A 5364-nucleotide genomic window follows, 5' to 3' on the forward strand; every position below is an offset into this window, starting at 1 on the left:
TTGCAATGCTTAGTGGTAGCCTCACCTGGCAGGATCTGCATCGCTCATGGAAATCACACATGCATGCTCTGTGCAGCTCATCTGCGCCAGGATCTGCATCGGCTCCATGGAAATCCACTATGCACTGATTCCTTGCACGTCCTCACCTGCGCCAGGATCTGCATCTGCCATGGAAATCCACCCATCTGCATGACTCTGTACGTCCTCATCTGCGCCAGGATCTGCATCGGCTCCATGGAAATCCACACCTGCACTGACTCCTTGACGTCCTCACCTGCGCCAGGATCTGCATCTGCTCATAGAATCCACACCTGCATGACTCTTGCACGTCCTCATGCGCCAGGATCTGCATCGGCTCAATGTAAATCCACATGCATGACTCTGTGTGCCCTCACTGCAGGATCTGCATCTGCTCCATGTAAATCCACACCTGCACTGACTCTGTGTACGCCTCACCTGCGCCAGGATCTGCATCGGCTCCATGTAAATCCACCTGCACTGACTCTGTGTACGCCTCACTCTGCCAGGATCTGCATCGGCTCCATGTAAATCCACCCTGCATTGACTCTGTGTAGCCTCTCCTGCACAGGTCTGCATCGGCTCCATGTAAATCCACACCTGCATGATCTGTGTACGCTCACCTGGCCAGGATCTGCATCGGCTCCATGTAAATCCACACCTGCACTGACTCTGTGTACGCCCTCACTTGCCCAGGATTGCATGGCATAAATCAAATACCTGCACTGACTCTGTGTACGCCCTCACCTGCGCCAGGATTTGCATCGGCTCCATGTAAATCCACCCTGCACTGACTTCTGTGTACGCCTCACTGCCAGGATTGCATCGGCTCCATGTAAATCCACACCTGCACTGACTCTGTGTACGCCCTCACCTGCGCCAGGTCTCTGCATGGCTCCATGTAAATCCACCTGCACTGACTCTGTGTACGCCTCATTGCGCCAGGATCTGCATCGCTCCATGTAAATCCACACCTGCACTGACTCTGTGTACGCCTCACTGCGCCAGGATCTGCATCGGCTCCATGTAAATCCACACCTGACTGATCTGTGTACGCCTCACTGCGCCAGGATCTGCACTCGTCCATGTAATCCACACCTGCACTGACTCTGTGTACGCCCTCATGCGCCAGGATCTGCATCGCTCATGTAATCCCACCTGCACTGACTCTGTGTACGCCCTCACCTGCGCCAGGATCTGCATCGGCTCCATGTAAATCCACACCTGCACTGACTCTGTGTAGCCTCACCTGCGCCAGGATCTGCATCGGCTCCATGTAAATCCACACCTGCACTGACTCTGTGTACGCTCCTCACCTGGCAGGATGGCATCGGTTCCACATGTGCAACATGTGGTGACGTGAAGAACATGTGATCACATGTGGAGACATGTCGCATATGTTATCCCATGGGTTTTTACATGTTATCCCATGGGTTTCACGTGGGAATTCACATGGAATTCACACCAAAATGTTCCAAAAACACACATTTCACATGTGATCACATGTGTTTTTTGCACATGTGAATTTCGTGTGTCTTATCTGTAAGGGCTACTCAAATGTTTAAGTAGCTGTAATGATAAATTTGTGGTCTATTAAAGTCAATGGTATGTATGTTTTGTAGCCTGGGTTTTCATGCAAACGGGCACTGATATATTTTAGTTTTTTTAATAGGACTGTTTCTATAACGAAAAATGTGAAATCAGTGAAGAGACAATTGAATAGTGTTCACAAGTAAAACCCTCCTGTTTCTCCATGGTACAATTTTTCTTACTTATACAGCACACTCTTTATTCTGGCTTTACACAATCAACTTTTTAGAATAAAATAGAATAGAATACCATGTCATTGCACAGAAGAACAGTAGAACAGACAAAATTTGAGCTTCCTCTTCAGTAGTACAAATCAAATCACTTTTATTGTAACATCACCACAGCACAAGTGCCTTGGTGAGTGAAATTCTTGAGAGCGTGCTCCAGAAAGTGCAGAAACAATTATAGACAGTACCATTTACATACTTACAGACTTATACAGATGACAATGTGCAATATACACATACATAAACTCAGTACACACAGTGTACTATTAGACATACTTAAAGTTATCAATACACATTATACATCGTATGTACAAATTCTACATTATGTAGACATTCAATAATATGTGAAAGTGCAACAGATTATACATAAACTGGATACGCAAATGTCATGGATGTGCATTGGATGATATCCAGTGATAGCAGATATAGCAGGTAGCACCTGCCAATACCCTTTTAATAAATCAAATTTTGTTACATAGGATGAATATCTTTTAATATTACAAAATTAAGAAGTTAATATTGTGCTTGTCAAAATGTTCTTTCATTTGTGCTTGCTTTGCGGATAGATGGTTCTTTGCCATTTCACAGGCAAGATGCAAACACTCACAAGCTTGAATCACGTAATCAAGTACCAACACAGGAGCTGTGGCTGCCGTTAAAAACTGTTCATTCAACAGCTTTAACGGGCCACATACAGCGGGGCAGAAACCAAGTGATTCCTGCACCGTTTCACGGGCACAAACCGTCTGTAGTATCCCGCCGTCTGTAGTATCCCGCCAGCCCAGGAACTGTCTCACCTCCTTTTTGAGAGCATCACCTCCAGCAGAACCCTGCCAAGACACATCCCTCCGCCGCGCTCAGCGCATAGGGCTTTTGTATGATGCCAAATGAGAGCAAAGACATCCAAGGCATGAGCAGTTACTAGCACCTGCCAATACCCTTTTAATAAATCAAGTTTTGTTACATAGGATGAATATCTTTTAAAATTACAGAATTAGGAAGTTTGGCTGTAACGGTGGCAGTGTCACAGCCAATCAACCCATCATCCACAGGTTCAACCTTTGTCATTGATGACACAGCAATTATAGGTACTGACTCATTGGAAATATCAGTTTGCATAATACCTGCCCTTTCAACATAAGGCTTGATCATATTAACATTACAGACCCAAATTTGTTGCTGGATTGCTGTATTAAAGTAACTCCACATTTTATGCAAAGTAAAAATGTTGTTTAAAAGAGAAATGGTCAATATGCTTACTTTGTGGTTGTCAGTGTCTTTGTCTTTCTCCTGCTGCTGTAGCCTAGTGACGTCATGATTTCTTCTTTGAGACTATTGTGAACTATCCTCTAATTATTTAGAGGAACCATGTGATTAGAGGTTTTCAGGCGGTTACAAACTTTATATATTACACACTGCCTATCATATGTTCCAACAACTGCAGAAGGCAATACTTAAAGAAACTGAATGCATGATTTGCTGAGAAATTGGATCGATTAGCTCTTCCCTTTATCGTTCTCTAATTGAAAGGTTCATATTCATAATGAACACACTTTGTGCTTATTAATAATAAAGTGCTGGTAATGTATGTGTACAATAAACATTTTGTTTGGAGCTAGAACGCTAAATAATACATAGGCCCTAATAAAAACTTAACTTGAAATTGCCACCTCCACATCACCCAAAAGTGTGGTTCAACAAAGACAAACAGTATTTATGTTACTTTTGATTTTAACTTTTTTATTTTCCCTAGAAAGTGTTAAATACATTGCACAATTACAGTAGATAAGTCCTATCTACACATAGAAAAAGTATTACACATTGCACAAAAAAATATGTTAAACAACATTAAACAATATTCACCTACCACATGCACATCGGGAGAAAATAATAAGCCTAAACATTTCGAAAACAAGCACGTGCTACAAAAACGAGCCATTGTATAAGGTGACATTTCAACGACTCGTAAGTAGCACTTAAAGCAGTGCAACGTGCAGTCGTGTTTAATGCATTTTTGGGAAACGTACGTGAAACGATGACAAACGTTCGCAAAGTGGCTCGTAGAAAACGCTCTTAAAGGTGAGGTAACCGATTTCCAAATTACGCTTTAGACAACTGAGTCGGGCCAAGTACCAAAACAACCTTGTAGCCAATCAGCAGTAAGGTGCACAGTGCACAGGACGGACATTAACCGAGCGCTGATGAAAGCAAAGATGGGGGTAGGGGTGTGTTTGTTTTGGTGATTTGAACATCAACAACAGCTAAGAGAAACACCCCGCCTTTAAGTGCCAATTCCATCATTATCGGGAAACCCGGCCCTGGTTGTCTCTTCACATAAACCGTAGGCCAGGATTGATTGCAGGATCTGCACCTCTTCTGTGGCCATCACTCATTTCTGATACAAAACGTTCATAAAGTTGACTCCAAGGGCAGAACCTCAGAAACGGACGCCACCGGACTTGGGACCACTGGCGTGGTAGCCATGTGGCTGGAGGCTCTGGGCTGGCGGCCATCCTGCGAGGGGGCTCTGGACTGGTGGCCATCTTGCGAGCAGGCTCTGGGCTGGCGGCCTCCACAAACCCAGGGCTCGCCACCCTCAGAGCGGGGCAAGCAGACTCTGTGGCCAGCGGAGCCTGAGGTATACTGCCCCCTCCCAAAAAATGTTTAGAGAGGTTCTTCTCCTCCTCGCCAACGGTGAGGGGAGACCCGACGCACGCCAATGCATAGTCCATGAATTTTTGCAGCGACTCTCGAGGACCATAACGGGTGAGGTGATCTTTTAGTGGTTGATTGAGTCCGTAACAGAAAAAAATAGATCAGGGCAATATCTGGAAGGTATGAATGAAAAGCAATGTCCAAAAAATCTTTAGTGTGGTCCTCAAGAGTACGCATACCCTGGCGCATGCTGACAAGAACAACTGCTGGATCCATTTTTGTGGTCAGTCTTTCTGTAACGATAAGTAAGCCAGGCAGGAAGCTGATCCACGTGCAATATATGACTTAATTAAACAAAAAAACAAAGTAATAAAAAAATAAAGCAACAAGGAACAAAAGCAATCAATGAAAACATCAAATAACAGGGACACTGAAACAACAACTGACAAATGAAACACAAGGGCTATATATACACATGGGATAAAAAGCGGGCAAACAAGGAACACCTGACAATAATTAACACTAAACCAATTTCCGATTTACTTCAGAGAGTGATTATTTTTGTAGGACTGAGTTCCTTTCCAAAACGCCATAGTTCTCATAGTTTCGTCTTTAATGAAAGGCATTAGACACAATACATTTTTTAGCTGGGGTATAAGAGGGAAGCACCCGAGTAAACAAACCAAACAGTTTGACCATCACATATAAGTGATATAAACATGCATAAAACATGTTTGTCTCATAAGAAGGTTACAACAAGAATTACAGGCAACAACACAGCAGTTAAGCCAGAAAAAACAGGAGCACTTTATTTTAATATGTCCTTTGTTACATGTTACAAGTATTTAATATAGTAATAACAGAAAATTGTGCA

The sequence above is a fragment of the Triplophysa rosa genome, linkage group LG18, assembly GCF_024868665.1.
Source record: "Triplophysa rosa linkage group LG18, Trosa_1v2, whole genome shotgun sequence".
Taxonomy (NCBI): domain Eukaryota; kingdom Metazoa; phylum Chordata; class Actinopteri; order Cypriniformes; family Nemacheilidae; genus Triplophysa; species Triplophysa rosa.